Genomic DNA, 21,300 nt, shown 5'->3' with positions numbered 1-21,300 from the left:
TGCTATCTTTCTTTTCTTTTTTTCCAAGACATAAATATTTAAGTTTGTATTACGGCTCATGTGACCTGATGTTTGTTTGTTAACTTAATTATATTGAGTTCAAATATAGATTCCCCTCCCCAAGAGAGAAGTAAAATATTTCGTGGAACTTGACCTTTTAGAGTAGGAATACCTAGTCTTGTCAATCTATTACAAAAATAATTTAAGCAACCAGTTTTTGAATATTGCTTGTGTAGATTTGAGTTCACTTTCCATTTTAAACAATTGTGCATGCTTAGATTGTAGAAGATATTTAAATGTTTTTGATTTAAGCAGATCAGGCATTTATGTATTGCAGATGATCGTTTTCATTTCAAACTAGTTTTTTCACCCACATTAAAAATCTTTTTGCATTTTTCAACAGAATCTCGCATATTTCGTCCGAAGGTGCCATTAATCTTGCATTCACATGTTCTCTACCAACTTTCATGTGCTTAAGAGACAAACTGCTCCCAAATGTATTCTTTACATTTATGCATTTGGCAGATCAGTCTAAAGGGACTTGGATGACATTCGAGGTATTTTTTTCAATTCTTGCTTTCCTTGGAAATTGAACCCATGATCTTGGTATTGCACTTTATTGTTTGAGCTATAGCATATGTACAGAGTTAAATGTCTGTAATACAGACTGGTGTCTCCATCTCCATATTTCACGTGTTTTCAGTTTAGCAATCTTTGAAGTTAGGTCATAACTGTAGTTAGACACTATTAGATGGCCATCTACCTTTACAGGTTTGAACAGAAAAAAAGCACATTACATTCAAAAGGTCGATTTAAGATATTAGAAAGTAAGTTCTAACAATTTAAATACTATATATATATAAAATATCTCAGATTTTAATCCAATGCCTAATACCATTGTTTTGTAGTGATGTGCATTGTTGTCAATTGAGAAATTAAACTCTAATGTCAGTGAAAAGTAATGTGTAAAATTTAAAATTGCAAAGGTTTGTGGGATGGTTAAATTTAGTCGTATGTGTAGAGTTAAAATAAAAAAGCACTTAAAATAAAAACAAGTAGGCCTACATACAAACCACTAGCCTTTTTACCTTATTTTAACATAAAACGGCTACCTAAATGTGAAAATTAGTCCACATGCTTAATTGATGTTATAACTGCGTCGTGTGAAATGTATAAAACAAAACTGGATTTTAGGGTTAAATCTGTCGAGCTGTGTCCCCCCAGCTCAAACAGTTCAGCCATTGACCGCCAGGTGGCGCTATCAGACCACTCAAACACAGCGTGGCGCGCTCGTGACTAGGTATTTCCCAAATCACTCACTAGCTCTTCAGCTCATCACGCGCCATCTCACGCGCTCACTGCAAGAGATGAAGTGACTGAATAAGAAACCTCTTAATGATTCTGGTCGTGTTAAAGACGTGCTTTGCCTTTGTCGTTTAACAAGACCGGAACGATTAAAATCTAGCTCGTCGACATAGATGAGATGCAACATTAGGCGTCTGGTTGTGATCGGCTATTTTTGTAAGACGTGATAAATCGATGAACCAATCATGAGGTGGGCAAATAGGCTGGCACAAGCACAACAAGCGTACGATATCAAACAAAATGTGCATGATACTGCAGTGAGCAGGTGGGGCAGCAGTGGCTTTTATGGATGGAGTGGAAACCACCACAAGTCGACTAATCTCAACGCATTAAATGTTCCACTTTATACCCTATATCCTTTACTAACAGGTCACCTGAGGTTTCACAAGGTTCACTAATGTTGTGTTTAAAAAAAAATGTAACTAAAAATTAAACGTAGGAAAACACAGGAACTAAACCAACTGATTATCGTGACGTATAGTTCCGGTAACCGTAAACAGCGTAACGTTAACGTTAGGCTACATACTCGTGAGTCGTGCTGCGTCCGAATATCTAAATATATACTAATATCCGAATAGATTCTATAACTGAAGTTAGTAGTCGAAAAACAGTTTGTATACAAACAGTTGTCGCAGTGCTACCCGAGTGACTACTACTTCCGGCGAGATTTGTGCGAATGTGGACAGGACACTTTGGCTGCGTCCGAAATCGCATACTCTCTTGAACCGGTAGGCTATTTATTTTGAAAAAGTAATTGCTTCACGCCCGCCAATGAAATATGTTATATAGTATGAAGAATGTGTGTAGGATGAATGTAAACTGGACATAGGCTACTATATTCGCCATGATGTCACGTGACCTATTAGCGTCAGTTGTGTTGCTTCACTGTCACTCATTAATCTGTGGCCTCGTCGAATAGTAAAGTGTCCATTGTTTACACACTTCAGAATCTCGCCGGAAGAAGAAGGTCGTCCGGTTACCTTTTGTATACTCTTTTATGAGTAGGCTGCTGTGAATTTGATAAACACCCTTACGTTCAGTTGTTCATATAGTTGATCGTATAGGCCTACATTAAACAGTTCTGTTGTATGGTATTTCCAAAAGATGAAATATGTTTTATATGAAGAGTTCAGATGCAAAAGCCTCTAAGTGCCATTTGAAATTTTCTTCTAGAATGATCATTTTTATCAAGCTTGTATATTTAAGTTAAGTAATTTCACTTAAATGGCAATAAAGATTACCTATTAATTGTCATTTAAGTGAAATTACTGAACTGAAATATACAAGCTTGATAAAAATGATCATTCTAGAAGAAAATTTCAAATGGCACTTAGAGGCTTTTGCATCTGAACTCTTCATATATTCAAAATTTTTTTATTTAACATGCTGTACCAATTAATAGTTTGCATTTGTGCCGCCTCTCAAAAGTCAATACAGCTTTTGCAAGAATTTTATTTCTGGTTTTATGTCTGTTCTGGTGAAATCTGAAATAATCTCATCATCAAGCAACAGCAGGGTGAGTAAACGCAATAAGAATAGCTTTTTTTTCTAAATGTTCCTCCTTTCTGTCTCTGCTTCTATGGAACCGTAAAGTAAACAAATCAAGTGTGAATCGGAATCATAACCAGAATCGTTCATTTAACGATGCCCATTATGATGCATTTGACTAAATGCCATACATATTCATTTGTTCCCAGTGTTCTGCAGTGGAAGTTGGAAACGAGTTGTCGCACCCTGCAAAGACACGCGACAGAAGTATGGCTGAAGAACTGCAAAAAAAGGAACGCTATCTTCTTTTTCATGAAAGAGAACCATCCGCCCCCTCATGTACAATGCCTGGAATAGTAACAGCACTGCCAGGCTTACTAAATATAGCAACCAGTGAGTGTTAACATGTCAAAAAGGAAAGTGCTTTCCACACGTGCGGCTGTACACATAGCGCTATAAATAGACTATGCGACACGTCTTCGATAACTTATAACCGTGGAAACATAGATCAATATGTGCCTTTTGCTTGTTGCTCATCAATGTCGCTTCTCCCTGCACAAATCACCTGTCTGACCGTAAATGCATTTTAATACCTTTCTCTCTTGTTATGTAAGAGGCCTATGTATGTGAATGGAGACAAGGGGCTGGATGAAACGTGAAGGATCATGCGAGCAGCAGCTGAGAGATGCAAACAAGGCTGGACCCTCGGGGTTTTGGATGCACAAGTTAGTTTGTTGATTTGTTGTCGTAATGCATTTGGGGAAGTTCAGGTCTCAACTAACTCTTGAATGAACGAATAGATTACTAGAGGGGTTAACGCATGAATTAGTGAATAAATGAATGACGGCTAACTTTGTGGATGATGAGAACGTGCACATGACATTCTTAACATGTTACGCAGGAGGGACATAATGTGACCGCTTGCCCGTTCATAAATATTCACCGTCTCTATTCATGCAGGCTCTTCTCTTGAGGTAGTCATTGTGCCTCGGCTCTGAACCATGTGATTCTGATGGGAGGGGGGAGATTCTATAAATAGCTCTATAGCTCGGCTTCCATTGACATCATTTAGACAGGAGAGACGGAAAAATAAACAGAGAGAAAGGGCTATAAGGGCGGAGATTCTTAATCTGAGCTTGAAATTCAAACAAACCCTCATCAATTCTGATTCCCCTCTCAACTCTCCAATAGAAACCACTGGGAGCCGTGTCTGTTTCCTAGAACATCCATGTCTCTGGTCGTAGTGGAACCAAACCGAGGAGATATAGGGATGGGTGGGGACATCAAACAAAGGAAAAAGAAACATGTGACGAAAGGCCAAAGCAAATATTTTGGATTGTGTTATTAATGGGACTTGGAGGACGATTATGGCCAAGACTTCCTGTGTGAGCACTCGTCTGTCAACAGTAAAGATTGATGAGATGCGTTCATCCCAGCATATACACTCACCCGGCCACTTTGTTGGGTACACCTGTTCAACCGCTAATGTCTAATCAGCCAATCACATGGCAGCAACTCAACTCATTTAGGCATGCATGGTCAAGCTCTGCTGAAGTTCAAACTAAGCAACACAATGGGGGGAAGAAAGGTGAAAGATCTACTGGGATTTTCACACACAACCATATCTAGGGGAATGGCCCGAAAATATCCAGTGAGCGGCAGTTCTGTTGGCGAAAGGTCAAGGGAGAATGACCAGACTGATTAGAGCTGATAGAAAGGCAACAGTAACTAAAATAACCACTGGTTACAACCGAGGTCTGCACTGCAGAAGAGCATCTCTGAGCACAACACGTCGAACCTGGAAGCGGATTGACTACAGCAGCAGAAGACACACCTGTCAGAAACTGAGGCTACAATTCACACGGGCTCACCAAATTGGACAATAGGCCTATGTCGCGAAAAAACGACCGGAAGTACGTCTTTTAGTAGGGATATGGCTCTTCCGGTTAGCTTTTTACAATGGAGTCCGATAGATACCGCTGGACCAAATCTCTCCACAACCTGCCTGAAGTCACAAATGACGATGTGGTTCGGATGGTAAATGAAAACTTTGATCTCATGAAATTGCGTGTGTATGATACGCCAATTCGTATTTCCATTTTTGGCGTGCTATCAAGACACATAATCGCTTTTGACTTAACGTTACATTACTGTATATATAACTACTTGACCTACCCCAGGCCTGTCCCTAAACCTACCCGTCACTGGGGTTAATACCATTTATGAGTCTTCCCCTACCATCCTAGGAAAAAAATCTCGCTCCCCAGATGTAGATCTACATTTTGCTTCGTTTCGCTCGGACATTTAACGGCGTGTACATACACGCGGAATCACTCGGACATTAATGGCGTAAAAATACACGCGGATAGGACGCTTGACTTGAAAGTGGCGTGTATGTTTACGCAAAAGTCATGATGTCATGTTGCAAGTGGGAACAGTGTAATTCTGGACTCTGTTAATACTGAGTCATTCATATCTTGTCATGGTAAATGCAAGGATGGTCTGAGATCACATTAAACATTTGGACGAAGCAAAACTTGGCATTTTGTGCCATGCACTTATACCATGGTGTTTCTAGGTTGGCAAGAGAAACCCCATTAAATCTCGCATAGAAGGGTGAATGTTAAGTCACTCAAGACTTTTTGGCACTTTCTAAAGTGCTCAAATTGCTATTGACTGGCAGCTGCCAATCAGATCAGACTTTTTCCTCATTATTTTCCTCTTTTATTTTATTTAGCCTACAATTTATTGTTTAATGTATATTTAATTTTTATAATTGTAAAATTATATATTAAATTTGAATTATATAATACATTTAAAAAAAACGCGTGAATTGTTGCTCTCTTTTTTTTGCAGGTTTGTGATTTTCACTCTTGGAGCCACAGACTCTAGACTGCTGTCCCTATCAGATTTGGCAAGGTGGGTTCAATGAGTAGAAGCTCTAAGCGAGATCAAGCCCACACAGCCGAAATCGAGGTATTTTTAGATTTAGCGGAGGGTGCAAACGTCCAGCTTCATTGTCAGATCAAATCCGCCACTTCTGTCACTCTTTGCAGGACAGATTTATTTTAAGGAAAGCATGATGACAAATGTTATATTTATGCCCTTGATCTAAATATTTACCTATTTTCGGTTCCCCCCACACACAACTCGTCACCGCCCGCTCATTCACGATCCTCCAATTTTAGCATCAGGAGTCCGACGACACTCTGGAACATCCCGTGTGTCGGGAAGGTAGGATCAGGAGTCGGGACATCGCACTGTTTTATGAATAGAAGCTTCTATTCATTCATACACTTGTAGCTAACATGGCAGGGCGATGAAATGGTAGGGGTCGTGCCGTTTTCATGTGTTTAATATATAAACAACCTTGTTGAGGTGCATTCTATGTAGTCAAGTTCGTGTCTGTTGAAAAAACTTGACGCGATCGTTTCAGCACCACGGACAGTGACGCCCGAGTCGCAAAACTATCGATTTCGCGTGCCTTAAGCGATTTGATTTTGTTAAATAAACTAGTAATTTAATAAATAACCACACATAAGCGAATAACTATTTTAATGCGATTTTTAAAGCAAACTACCTTGAATGGAGTTTGGCGACACCAAGCGGCAAGATGCCACCTCCCCCCCTCCCCTCCCCTCCATGTTTCCACCGCACTGGTAAAATTACTTTGTGTTTTGCACGTTCACTGTAAGTGGTGGGCTATGCAATTCGACATGTTTTGGAGTCTTTCGGTCAGGGTTGCACGGTCGTTTGTAACATTTAATTGACTTAAAGCTGAATTCGAAAATATTATTAGACACTAATATTGCACTCCTCGCGTGCAACCCTATAGCAACACGCCAACACCAACTTTTTACACACGTCTCCCTTAGTGATCTCCCTAAACAACGTATCCAGAATCATCAAATGGGACAACTAACATGCTTGAACATAATATATAGGCTAGTGGTGCGTGTCTACACGGAATCCATTGGCAATTGAGTGTTTCCACGACGCCAGGCGACCGCAAGGAGTGGTTTCTCTCGCAAAAACCGGACCTGTGGTCACTTGCAAAGTGGACACTTTACGTCTCTCACCTATTTAGCCCGTTTTCGCTTGCTTCGAGCCATTTTCATTAGCGTTAGGCTGTCTGCGAGCACATCAGGGACGGTTGTAATCAGCAGCCATGGATTGTGAAGTGGGAAAACCTAAACGTGACGTCAATGCCTAGTAACTGACGCAGCCCTTTAAAAAAAGAGAGAGAGAGAGATTCTGCAAGCTTTAATTGTCATCGTTTGTGTACTGCTCTCAAGACAAAACATATTCCGCTCGCAGTGCAACTGATTATGGTTGTTTGTGCGCGTGAGCCCGCGTATGTCTCTGTGTGAGTGCGTGCGTGAGTGCGTGCGTGTGTTTTCTTCTTTATGAGCAGCGAATCCGTCCCGAGTTTCCAAGCGAAAGTTGCATGGAGACACACCGCGTAAGACGCGTATAATAAAGAGGACGGTGAGCGACATAAAGGAACGAGGAGAGCGGGAACAACTCTAAGAAAAAGACTCTCAAGCGAACGTTAGAAATATTTAGCCCATATGTCAGGGGTAGCCTACTGAAGCAGTTCGTTTGGAAAAAAAAAAAAAAACAGAAAATCACTGCAGCGATGCATCGGAGGCGAGTCGGAGCCCTCGCATGGAGTTGGAGAGGCAAAATTAATGTACATTACATGCACTCCACGTAACGCTCCTGAGCGATGTCTTTGTGAGTGTGTTGTTTTTTCTTACTGGGCGCTAAAAATAGCATCAGTGTTTGATCGTGGTCCAGAAATAGGAAGAGTGTATCACTTGTATAAAAAGGACTGCGATTCTGAGAAAACTTGGACGTGTTGCTGGGGATAGATATGCATCAAGGGCAGTTTTTGATTTTCATCTTGCTTGTTTTTGTGTGACACACTCACGTATGATGGTTTTAACTCATGTCTGTGTTTTCCCTGCTTTCAGCAAGGGCTCGCTGCACTGGTAAGTACACATTCACGGCGATTTTTGGTTCGATTAAATGTTTGTTTGTTTTGTTTTGGGTTTTTTTTTTTTTTTTGCACGATTTGTTGCATGCATTGAGTAACGTGCCATTCCCTCCACCGAACAGAGTGCAACCATTTGCTTCATGCATACTAAGTGCTGTTGTCAAACAGGTGCCTTGTTGTTTTCATCCACTTGTTAGAACTGCAATAAACCACCACTCTCTCCTCAGAGCAGGAACCTCGCGAATGGTAAATAAGTGAAGCAAAAAAAGCAAATCCAAACTCCTTTGTCTGACGGCGCTGTTGAGTCAATTTTTGCCTCTTCGCTGAAAGTGTGAATGGAAACCGACAACACTAGAAGAGTGAGGGGACATATCTCTCAAAATATGTGAAGAGGAAAATAGACTAATAAATAGGTGGAAGACGCCGCGCCAAAAGGAATAACACCAACACCAGCAACAGCCGACGAGGGAAACCCTGGTGTGGCGTCAAGGGGTTCCGTGCATCCAAAATCGCCCTAAATGGTCAGCCCTTGTTTTGGCCACCACCCGTGAAAGGGATGCCATTAGCCACACATTCTCAAAATGCGACTTAAGTTTTAGGACGTTTTTGTGTGTGTGCGCGCGCAAATGTTCCCGCGTGCGTTGTTTGAACACTTGGCCACCAGATCTGCTCGAGACTGTGTGTAGCTATAGGCGGATTCACATGGATTACTCTTCCGCCCACGTCATTTTCATTATACAGTACTGCAATCGACTGCTTTTTATTGCTGTGGACTATACTACTGATCTTGTGCCAAAAACTAACGCGTTCGCGTCGCGTCCAACAGCATTTGTTCAGCTGCGCAAAAACAAAAAAAAAAAAAAACACGTTAGTGTTGTTTTGATCAAAGCACCTCTTAATAAATGTCAAATTTCGTGCACAAGGTTTAAACTGTTAAGGGGTTATATTCCCTGCAAAAAATACATGCGAGTTAAAGTCGTAGTGAGTCCAGGAATGACCGCGGATATTTTGCAGGGAAAAAAACTCAATACCTTGACCTTTTCAAAGACACTGTGGCTCTCTACACCTATCCCAGACATAGCAAGATCTTCTTAAGTCAATGCTGGCGTTGTAATTTTAGTGGAAACACGGATTTACCCGAGTCGTGACTGCTATAGTGAGTAATATGTGCGCGTTGGCTGCGTCAGGAGATGCAGTCGCTGTGCGGTGCAGACAGAAGGTGGAGAATCGTGACTGACTGGAGACGTCCGCAAATGATGCGACCACTAAATAAAATCCTCATAATGGTGGCATTTGGGCTTGATTTTAAAACAATATATCATTAGTATTATTTTTTTACACCTGTTACATCTCAAGCCATATCTCTTTTGCCTAGCCACTTCAACCTCCCCTTGCACCACGAAGGCGCAAGAAGAATATCAGCGATTAAGAGGAAGGGAGGGGGGAGTCTTGGTTCGGGATGAATTTAGACTGGGGAGGGGGGGTTGTGTGTGTGTGTGTGTGTGTGTGGGGGGGGGGTCCTTCGTATTGTTTCTTGCATAGTTCCAAGAAGAGCCGCTCTTGTGAAATTTGACAAATGATCGCGTAGATGCAAGAACTTCACGGGTAAGTGAAATGAAGTCACATTCCACAGCTGGAATTAGTGTATGGCCAAAATATGTACCAGAGGGATCACTGAGAACCCCATTTGTGTGGAGTTTTCGTGCCATTATTAATGTTTTTCACTTAAGTGGTGAGAAATTGACTGCTGTTGATGCAATTGCCAAATGCTGTTGTTGTAAGTTGTGGAATATTTGTGTAAAGTTCTTGTGGTGCCAATATAGCTTAGTATAACGCACCATTGTTTTGTTTTTTTGTTTTGCTGTGCCTGCAGGCGATGTCAGATGTGATGCAACTGTAATGTATAGAATTTGTTATGTTCTGCTGATAGTTTAGAGACCCCCGTGTCCTCACTAAGTGGTATCAGCCAGTGAACTCTCTGTGGTCATGAAATGAAATTGCTCTTAGAAGCCTGTCGTGCTGTTGTCGTCGTGCTGGCGATGTGTTTTGTTTTACATGCACGTTAAAAAAAAAACTGACGCCTCCAAAATGTTTGGACGCCTCCGTTTTGAAAATGACCCTAATTTGTATATCTCTGTTTTGAATGAACACACGAAGATGCCCTTGCAGAATGACGTGGTGTGTGTGAGAGAGAGACATTTTGAAACGTGACACGGCGAACGAATAAAACAGAAAACATTAAATGTTATTGTCTTACATGGAATATTTCTGGTCACTTGCGCCAACGAGGATACAATTTGGTTTCCCCTTTCTTTCTTCCTTTCTCTTTTTTTTCAAAAAGGGGGGTCCCTATATAAGCAAGAAACCGATTGGTGGATGACGATTTTTTGTTTGCGCCAATAAGATCTCTCGCTGCTCTCTATTTATTGCAAGCAGATTACAGACTGCTCTCTCCTCACCAAGAGCGCTTCATCTGCTCAGCTCTCCGCTAAACGGCATCACGAAGCAGAGGATATATTTCATAGTAGCAACAAAACGGCGAAGCAAAAAGAAATGAGCTAAATGGTCGCTGTGTCATATGTTTGTCTTTGTTTAGATGTAATTATAGCAGCGCACGTCGGTATAGGCACGAGTCGGTATAGAAAAGCCAGCGAGAATAAAGTACTGGGAAGGAGTGAGTGAATTCAGCACCGCGGACAGCGCTCGCACGCAGAATACAGGCATTTGGATGCTGGCTGCTCTCAAAGCTTCCCATGCTCGTAGAATGTGAATGAGTTGGATACAGTTCAGCCACGGAAAAAAAGGGCTTCGCTGTCTCGTTTTTCCCGATGTCTGGACACAATAGGATTGGGAAACCAACCAGAGCCATGCACAAGCCACCTGGGTGTCACTGTTTGATGTCACGGACTTCAGGCTGCGATTTGTCTTTCGCGAATCTTTTTGCGGTCTGGGCTTGCTGTTCATAAGTATCTAGCTGGGAAGCCCTTACCCCAAAAAGCATTTGCGGAAGGCGCATTCACCGATTGATGCTCCATACGCTGCGTGGATTAAATGCTTGCATTATTATTATTATTGTATTTATTTTCTCAAAATACTTTGTTCTTTTTTTTTTTTTTTTTTAATGTCATTACTGTATTGCGGCTCAAATGTAAAGCCGAACTTCTCTCCCACTTATATCCGTCCCCAAAGTCTGAGATCCCTCCCTGTCGAGAGTTATCTGGCGTCTCCATTGCCATTTGCTCTCGTTAATACGATTATAAAAAGTCACCCAAACAAAACCACAGTTCCACCAACGAGCCTCCCAGTTTGCACGTGGGAAAACACAGTGGTCCATTCGGGGGGAGAGAGAGAGAGCGAGAGGGAAAGAGAGATAGGGGGCCATCTCGTTAGTGCTATTCACTTAGAAGCCAAACAATGTTGAAATGACCCCACCCTGTTCGCAATAACATGTAAGCTGTAAAACCCTGCCGGACGCAGTTATAGTTCTACACAGGTTTGAAATTAAAATATCAGCCCATTGACAGAGTGTCATGGTGTGTGTGTGTGTGTGTGTGTGAGTGAGAGAGAGATTGAGAGAGAGTGTGTGTAAGAGAACACGTCACCATATAGATGCCCAAAGACAACAAGGTTTCACTCAACCTTGCTTTCTTTTATTTTATTTCTTTTCTCCCTTTTTTACACACAAACACACACACACAGAGAGAGAGAGACGCGCGCACACAGTATTTGGGAAATATGATACCTCGATGAAATATGACACACCTACGCAAATTCAGGATATAACATGTAGACACACTGGGTGATAAAGTTTTTTATACCATGCAGACACAGTCCATTGAGAAATTCTCAACAGCTGAGAAGTGACGCGATCCGTGTCACTACAATCTTGAAGTCAGGTCCCACAAGTGCCTCATAAGTCATTTCCCGTTTTCGGTGACACTCAACTGTTCCCTGTCCTATATATGCTAGAGGAAGTGCAAATAAATGCCCCCATTATGTGCTACACCATTTTGGAAAGGGCTCCAAAGTCCCTTAGTGACGACAACCCCAAATTTCTTCAGGGTGTGTTCCCTCACACATTATTGCATTATAACAGAGATGCATTGCTTTGTTTATAAATGGAGCAATAAGAAAAGGTGACGTCAAGACGAGGTTCTCCTGAAATTGGTTAATGCATATTTAAAAACTTTAACTTTATGAAGTTTAACATATTACGTAGCCTTCGTCCCAAGATTTTCGATATGCATCCAGTCTTGAAAAAAGTTGTCCTTACTTCAAGAACATTGGTCAAACTTTAGCTAAAATGTAATATGCAATCATGTAAGTGTTCGTTTTGAGTTTTAACACGTTTTTTGATCCAAATTATTAATTTGATGCTCATGCGAACGAGTCCAGGTGAGCAGCGAAGACTGAAGGGGGGGTTACAGGTTTTCGGATGGAAAGAAACGCGGATATTGGTGGCCTTATAATTGTATATCATTATGGCATGTCTGACTGCAGGAATTCATAATTAAATAGGGTTTGAAACATTACAATGGTGTATAAACAGCGTCGGGGGAACGCTTCTAGCCGAGCAGAATGTTTTCTTTTTATGATAAAAAGCATATTTTTCTATCCATTTCACTCCAATAATTTTAAAATCCAATAATTTATCTAATTTCAACTCTAGTTTTCTGCACAGTTACTGAATTCCAAGTGGTCAAAAAGTGCAGTGAACTTTCCTTAAGTAACACTTAATGCCATCAGTTATTCTTAAGCTTTAAAGTTTGATAGTTTGATTTTTCTCACAGTGTTTGTCCTATAGAGTTTTCGTAGCTACCGTCTAACTTTTCGTGACGCACATTTACGTCACTTTACTACAGTTAGTGAATCTCTGTAAACTTACTTGAAAAGTGAACCAAGCGTGTTTTTGTTGAATGAATGGGACGGTGTATGTGAATGGCTTCCAAGCTTTATTTTTCGCCCCATTATCTTTTAATTCACTAAACGTGTTGTATCTGTCTAAACTGCGCTTTCCAAACGATCCCAATAGTGTTTATGTACAACTTTGGGTTCTTGTGTTTGTGCACAGGGCAGGACAAAACTTGAGGGATCCATCATGTCAAGAAGAGAAGGTGAAACGAACGGTTCGAGTCACAGAACGTTCCCACGTCGTGACGTCACCGTCTTCGTAAGTTCATTCTTTTCGCTTCAGTTCTTTGCGAGAGTGGCCTCTGCTTTTGTTCTTATGTCAGTAACCGTTTAAAGCTGCAGTAGGGATAGGGTTTGTCAATATTAAAAATTTTCAAATGTTGAAGTTTTTTTTCTGTTATTATTACGCCTACGAAACTGTTGGATGGTTTCAGGCCTGTGACGTCTTACGTGCTCCGATTGTTTACAATGAAACGCCCTGAAAGTCTTTCTTTTAATGTATAAGTATACGTTTTGATTAAAAAGGAATATTACCTTTGGTATTGGTTTTGTAGATATGGCATGTTTTTTTTTCTATAGTGAATTGAATCACTACTCGGGTTTACATGTTGTAGGCTATTTATGTTAAATACACATTCAATATTTATTGATAACAATTAGGAAGAATACAAACATATTCTCTCAGGTATACTTGATATGTGCATAGGCACAGAGTCTCTCTCTCTCTCTCTCTCTCTCACACACACACACACACACACACACTGATTTAATATCTGTATATGCATATGTTGATATTTTTGAAAAGTATATTTTTTTAAGAAAAACAAAAGGATTTGAAAATATTATATTATTTTGGTGTCTGCACTAGCGTTCACTACACACCTTTACTTTTATTGACTTGTATTGCAAGTCTTCAGTGAAATGACCACTGAAGTTATATGATATATGTTAAGCTGCAAAATATAAAAAATGAAGCTACGTATGCTGTGTAAAATCTGATATTTGGATTGACTCATCAACAGTTTTAGTTTGAGAGATTTTAGTGTGTGACATCTAACAGTAGTGACAGTACTGCTAAGTGGTCATTGCAGTTTAGTTTAAAAACAATGAACCAAAATCACCCTGGACTTACTTAATTTAAATGGAAAAATTATTTGTGTGTATCGTAAAAAATAGTTATCACCTACAGTACATAAGGGAGAGTATTAACACAGGCTGGACGGTACGAAGGACCCTAAAAGACTAAATTAGTCAAACTTTTTTTTTAAACTGTATTTTTTTAAGGAATAAGTGACACAAAATTGTCTGTTTTGGTCTTTAAGCTGTTTTTAACTTTTAAAAAACTCCCAGAAGAAATTCCACGACGTTGAGATGCTGACAAACAATATGAGATCAAGTGTTTTAATACAGATTTATCATATAATATCATAAATAATATTTTGTTCCTTTTATGAGTCATATTCTACTGACATTATATTATAATTTAAGTGAGGATAGGGACCCAACACTGGCTGCAATGGGATATTTTCATTTAGAAATTTATTTAATTTGAAGACTTAACCTCTTTAAAAATAAATATAACAAATAGTTTTGTCATAATATCATATACATTTTCATACATTATATACTGTATACGTTTATTGATTGATTAACCTGGTGAGAAAAAGACATCAGCCGGTATTCTCACCCAGTCAGTTTTATCTTATTAAAGATGCACGTCTCAGTGAAAGTCCCTATTGTTCAGTGTTAGATTTATAGTGAGTTTAAACTAGTGTTTGTTTATTTTTTCGAAACAAATGTGTAATTGTTTTTCCTTCTCGACTTAATACTATTTGAAGATAAAGTTTTTAATTTCTTTTTAACACTCATGTTTAACTATTAATAACCACAATCTAAATCAGGCTAAAAAAATAATTTAAAAGTATGAAACAAGAGGTTTTTTTTTTTTTTCATTTTGTTCACTGTTTTACCCTCTTTCTTTCCCTCAGCTCATTCCCTCTGGTCTCTTTCAACATTTTATTGCCGGTCTTTGACATATTGTGTCATGTTAGACATGTTATTTAATCTCCTCTTGAACATTTCATCATGCTATGGTGACACTAAATAACATCTAAAGCCTTTTTTACCACTTCAAGAATCCTGTGGCTTTCCTAAATTGTTTGCAAAAATGACATAAGATAAACTGTCATTCGAATCAGTCCACAGGAACATGATGCCAACATTAGCCTCCCGTAACAACAAATAACACTTATCAAATGGATTGCATATGGATTGACAAGCAGAATATATGCATATGCGCTCTCCTCGTTCATTCTTTCCCTCTTTTCTCACATTCCCTCTATCCATACATGGATGAGTCAGGGAAGGTGTGAGGGATGAGTCAGTTCCGGATGGAATTTTTAGGGAAGGGGAGTGTCCGCTTGTACCTAAGAGGGTGGTCCCGTCATGAGAACATATCACGACCTCACTGCCGCAGAAATACATCTACTCTGCATTAAATGATGCATATGAAAATTATTTCTCAGTTAAATTCAGCTATGTTTTTAAACATGGTCAGTTCATTTTAAATGTGGTGGTTCTTTTGATAAAATACATACTTTTAAATGTAAATCTGAAATTTTCAGTAACCTTAGCAAATAGCACTAAATGGAACCAAAAAATGTTTGATCATGATGAAATTTCTCTTATTATTTAATTGCTGATCATATCGATTTATAAAAAGATCTCCAAGTATGTTGATATAAAGTGTGTAAGAATTTATTGGATGAAATAAGTAAAGATTGTAATGTAATGGAGAAGAAATTATAACTTTACAATGGAGCAGTCTTAAAAAAGACAAAAGAAATACTATAAAATAAACTAAAACAATAGAAAAATATGAATTATTATTAGTGTTTAATTGAATCACCAATTTTAGCACAGATAAAGAATGCAGATGTGTGGGTGTGTGTTTGTGTTTGGCTGCATCATGTCTGGATGTTTTATAGGGTTTCTTTGGTAATTGTGTCTTTTATTTGTAGACATCTTTGCAAAAGCGAGCTGTGAAGCTGAACCGACTGCGTTCCTCATGGAAGGACAAGGACGGCTGACGGAAATGGAAGTTGTCGGAGGAAAAAGAGGGAGTTGACCAATAAAAGAGGTATCAACCGACACCTTTTAGACCCAAACACACTCATAGGGAAGCATGGGAGTGTCCCGCACTTGTTAGAATAGTTAGAATGACAAAAACATTCTTTCTGACAATCCATTCACACCTAGCGAGAATAAGAAAAGAAGCAAAATTCAGCTTTTTGAGTGCAGTGTGATGTCTGAAAATCACTGTTAGAAATGTAAATAACTCTCTTTATGTAAAAAAAAATCAAGTGTGTATGTGGTTTGCTCCGATTGGAATATCTTCTAAAAGAGGAATGATCATTATTATATGTATTAAAAGAACAAAATAAGGTGTTTAAGTGGTTGCTAATCAGGTATATAATGTTAAAAAAGCAATATAGATGTAACAGGTTTGGTCTGATAGTGACGTGAGGAAAGTACAGGCTCCAACGGCACATAAAAAGACGACAACGTACAGAGGGAGACGCTTATTATATCATTGCAGTCTTGCTGACCAAAATGAATACTGTTTAGATACAGTTACACCTCGTCTTTTTTAATCCGTATTAATCCGTTTTATCAAATCAGCAATGCAGAATGGATGCATCAGAAACATAGACATTTCACAAAAACACATTTCTTTGTTAAAGTGAATGCAATAAAAGAAAAAATTCTGAATGCACGTAAGTTTTGGGATTACAGATGCATCAATTCATTCGCATTTAAAACTTTGTATGTGTTTTATCTGGTATTAAACGGCTTGTCTTTAGTAATGCAAAAACGTCTATTCAAAATAAGACAAGTTGTAGAAACCAATCAACACTGTCACTCAGTTTCACCTTAACATTGTAAGCCATCACACAAGTTTTTAGAGGGTTAAAATAGTTATGTTCCCTGTTTTTGGACTTTTTGTGTGTGTTTTTGTTTGTATGAAATGTAGAGCCATGCGACTGATGTATAACAACATTAGACGTAAAAGCACATAACCTCAGACCAGTTTACATACATTTATATTTATCATTGTACACACACACACATATGTACTGTTTGAATAATGATTCTGTGTTTGATTTGAAATCAGTAACTTATACTATATATTGTGCATAGTCAGTTCTTGACTAGTCTGTATGTATTCAGCATGGGGGTCTCAGGAAACACATTTGACTGTCATGAGCAAATTATCATTGTTCAGGCCAAATGTGTGTGTGTTTGTGTCCATATATAAGATGTGAGATGTGTTGCTAGTGTCATATGTTTGCATACCCACGCAAAATGCTCTGGGAATGTGTGTGAGTGTTAGTGTGTGTCGGAATAATAGCATTTTATTCTGGATGTGTGTGCGTGAAATGTCTTGTGAAAACATATGTCTTTTGTTAGAGAATGTAGAGGTAGATGTGTGTTATTTTGACAGTTTAGAGAGTGTATCAGCAAAAATGCTCGAGAAATGTGTGCGTGTGTTGGTGTGTGTAAAACATCTCGTGTATAAAATTATTCATGTGTGTGTATAACTTGTGGTGTGTGTGAAATGTTCAAGTAAACCATTGTGAATCAATGCAATTTATATATATATATATAATGTTTGAGAATAGGACAGATGAAGCAAGTGTGTGTGAGTGTGTGCACATCAATATGAATGTACAGGAACGTGTATGTGTTAGTGTGTGTCAAAAAGCTTTTGTATTATTTTAAGGTGCATGTGTGCTTGCAAAACCTTGCATGTACGTAAGAGTACACGCATAGATATTTATGAATGTGTGTGTGTGTGTGTGTGTGTAAGTGAATGTAAAGCATGCTAATTTTACCGTTATTACAGACAGTACGTCATTTGCTTATGAACAAAATGTGTGTAAGTGTATATCAGAAAGCTTTGTATCATTATCTCAAGGCCTCTGTGTGTGTGTGTGTGTGTGTGCAAAATTTTGTGTGTGAATATGAATGAATGTGTGTCTAAAGGGACGTGTGTGTGTGTGTGTGTGTGTTTTGGTCAAGAGTGTGCAGGGATGTGTGTGTTCATGTTGTAAGGCTTTATGTGATTGTTTAGAGGCCCTAAAACCGAATGCAAGCATATATGAGCGTGTAAGTGCAGATGTGTGTGTAAATACTTGCGTTCAATTGTCTGCGCACATGTAAAGGGCTGTGTGTGTGTGTGTGTGTGTTTGTGAGCACATGGCCGAGAGGTTGTGAAACGTACGAGCCAAAGACATGCAGTTATATAGTACAACACATCAGAATGCATTGTTAAAGATAATTTAGCTACATTTTGATTGATTATATATTTTTTTAAATGCGTTATGTCTAAATGTACAGTTTTGTAAATATATATCAAATGCATCTCATATTTAAGTGTTTGTTGTTGTTTGCTTTAGCAGTAAATTTGCCAAATTACAGCGTTTTCTATAATATTTAATGACCCTGAATAATTTTAAACACAATTTGAATCTTAAATATGCTCGAACTTTAAGTTTAGAGCTATTATTCTTCCCAATATTCATTTTAGATGTTTGAGAAAGCAGGACTAATTGTCGGCTTTAAATAATTGGTATAGTTGTGGTCAATATGAAAAGGTTGTTTTTATATCTTGATGCAGGATGGAAGTGGATATGATACATGTGGATGTGCATGTGACGTTAGTGTGTGTGTGTGTGTGTGTGTGTGTGTGTGTGTGTGTGTGTGTGCGCGTGCGCACAGCATATGTAACGCTTCTTAGACTATTTGTGTGAAAAATATGTATTGTTAAAGAACACACCCTAAGCAAATATTTATATTACAGTAAATGTTCTATAATCGCTGTTGATGTTTGAAATCATAACTCTTTATCTGTTTTTTTCATGCTTTGTCTTTCGAAAAAAGGCCTCAGTCGTGATAAAATCGTGATGAGGTCCTACGGTTAATCGTCTGATCCACAACTTTCACATGTGAGAGGGAAAAATAAAAAAGGTATGGCATTTTATCAGTGTTTGTATTTTTTTAACCAGTATAATGTGGCCTGTGTCAATCTAACAGTATATGAAGCTCTCAATTAATGTTATAGAATGAGCTATATTTTCTGAATGAGCTAAAGTGCTGATAAAAACCTGAAATATATGTTTTAAATTTATATTTTAATTTTATTTAATGCCTTCAGTCTTTTTTTAGATGATACATAAATGATGCATGATTTAGAAGATGTGATCTTTTTAAAAAAATACTAAGATGCATTTTATTTCCCCCCATAGGATAAGAAGATCTGGGAAAACTTTACTTTGTATCCTGCCCAGAAGATCCAACGTCAATCCGACGTCTGTTAGACTGCTTTACACCTGTTAATGGATATTCAGCAAGTTAATTTCTTTTTAGGAACACAATAACACCGTCAGGTATTTGCTATATTTGTCTGTAAACTATCTGGGTTTTAATTAATGAGATAGACTTACGTTGCTTACGTTGTCACATCCAGACGTCTGTCACGTGTGAGCTGCGTGAGACCTAACGGGATATGAAAATTATAACGTATAAAGTGTTTGAGCTACTAAAAAAATGTATACATAAATTCATATTGGATATAGATGCATTTGTTGCAACTCTTTACCAAAGTGAGGAACACGAATAGACGAAACGTACGAGAGCGCTTGTGTTGTTTTAATAGGCTACGCAAAGAGGCGGAGGGAAACGTAGTCGGATTTAATTTTATTTGTGCTAATTAAATAATTGTCTATATGTAGCTTGAATGGATTTGTTGTGACTCTGGTAATAAGAACGTGAGCGCATTAAACGTCCGCGTCTGTTGAAGAGTATGACAATTCCAGGCGCAGCACTCGGATGTTGTTGGGTTTTTTTTAGCTTGTAGTCCTTTATAATTGTGAGGGTTGCATGTTTCTGGGATCCTATAGTTTGTTCAAATTGTTGAAGATGCATACAGTTGAATGGGGAGCTGTCCACTGCGCGTGGTGCTGAAATACACTGCTGACGTATCACTCACACGACCCCAGTGAGCTTATAACCGTCACGCTGTTTTATACGTTCTTTCCATAGATTAGTTTATTATATCATCTATATATATATGTAATAATGTTTCATAACTAGTGTTTATGGACCACTTTGTGCTCAATTAATATGAAAAAAATATTTGTTTGAATTGTCAAAGGGTCAGAGGGCCTGGGTAGTGCAGAAAAAGGTAGAAGCAAATATGTTTCAATAAAAAATAAATAAAGATAGTAGGCGTCGAGTTCATCTTAAGATGTCTGTGGTAGCCTATGTGAGTGTCGAGGACAGAAAGCAGGAATATATAGTGTTACGTGAAAGGCTGAGAGGAAATGTGTGTGTGTGTGTGTGTGTTTGTGTGGTAATTTCGAAAAATGTGTTTTAAGGTTTGTAAGGAAATTAGTTTAAAGTAAAAATATCTAGATTCTGCATAATTTATCAAAGTATTATATAATATCCATTGTAGTATAATAAAAACAAAAATGAACAGTGGTAGTGCTCTATCAGATTATTTATGCTTTACGTGTCTTTACGTGTCACATTTTTATTGCTTTATAATTGTACTATTGTTTTCTGCCTTGCTGTTTTTGTGTATCGTTTCTGAAGAATTACCCGTGTTTGACATGAGTTTTGCACTCCTATGTTTTGTATATAATTTCTATATAGTACAGATAACATATGCTGAACTAACGATTTGGCTAAGAGTTTTTATGAAATAAGCTGTACGTATGGTGTGATTAAAGTAATTGCATATTGCAAAGTCAAAAAGCTGGAAGTTTGTTGTTGACGTGACGAAGTTGTTTTGAAATCAGTCTGTATTCTCTGTCCCATGTCAGTGCAAATAAAATGTTTGGCGTTATTTTGGAGTCTGTTTACTTATTTTTTATATTTATAAGTGTGGGGAAAATCTGCAAAACTGACATATTGAAAACTTTCGTGTATGAGCCTTTCAAATATAAAAATACAAAAAGTAGCGTGAGGGCAATACACAGAGAGAGAGGGTTTCCACAGCCAGAGCATCATACAACAAATACTGACATAAACATGTTTTTCTCCGCGATGGCAATGCTTTTTTTCTACTAAACGCTATGTGGTTTAAATGTTTCATGCGTAATTTATTTTGTGCACGATTCGGTGGGCTTATATTTTAGGTTAAGTTTCGGGTCGTGATTGAACCGAATGGCGGCAGTAGCCTAGGCATGGATGAATGTGTTTGAGTGGTCCAGTCTGAGTCTGACTGAATGTCAACTTGACAAGCTAGACACAAGCAAAGAGTCAAACGCGAGTTTCACCGCGTTCAACACTCGGTTATCGCTTTCATATCTGCATGCTTGTGTGAGTCGACTAAAAATGTGTTTCACAACAGTTTACGTTGTATTTTCACAGGTTGCTCAGCTGCATTTATACTACGTGCCTATGTGTTTACATAACCATCCTTTCTTCCGCGTTACTCGCGCCCAGAGTTCTCGCGATGTTTTGGTGCA

The 21,300-nt window shown here is 38.5% G+C and overlaps 1 long non-coding RNA gene across 4 annotated transcripts; it reads left to right on the top strand.

The window, feature by feature from the left end:
* The first annotated feature begins 3,059 nt into the window (after positions 1-3,059).
* On the top strand, positions 3,060-20,675 carry LOC120469258 (uncharacterized). 4 transcript variants are annotated; one of them, XR_016150591.1, is made up of 8 exons: positions 3,060-3,246; positions 3,468-3,578; positions 5,710-5,772; positions 7,830-7,847; positions 12,924-13,022; positions 15,784-15,902; positions 18,707-18,793; positions 19,072-20,675. It is a non-coding gene; the product is annotated as an uncharacterized LOC120469258 (long non-coding RNA). The 4 variants fall into 4 exon arrangements; XR_005620353.2 differs by lacking the exons at positions 3,060-3,246; positions 3,468-3,578; positions 5,710-5,772 and adding an exon at positions 7,033-7,590; XR_016150593.1 differs by lacking the exons at positions 3,060-3,246; positions 3,468-3,578; positions 5,710-5,772; positions 7,830-7,847 and adding an exon at positions 8,048-8,373.
* The last annotated feature ends 625 nt before the right edge of the window (positions 20,676-21,300 follow it).

The sequence above is a fragment of the Pimephales promelas genome, chromosome 25 (genome assembly GCF_988280905.1).
Source record: "Pimephales promelas chromosome 25, fPimPro1.hap1.1, whole genome shotgun sequence".
NCBI classification, from domain to species: Eukaryota; Metazoa; Chordata; class Actinopteri; order Cypriniformes; family Leuciscidae; genus Pimephales; species Pimephales promelas.
Note: the sequence above shows the minus strand (reverse complement) of the source record. Positions and strands in the feature narration are given on the sequence as shown.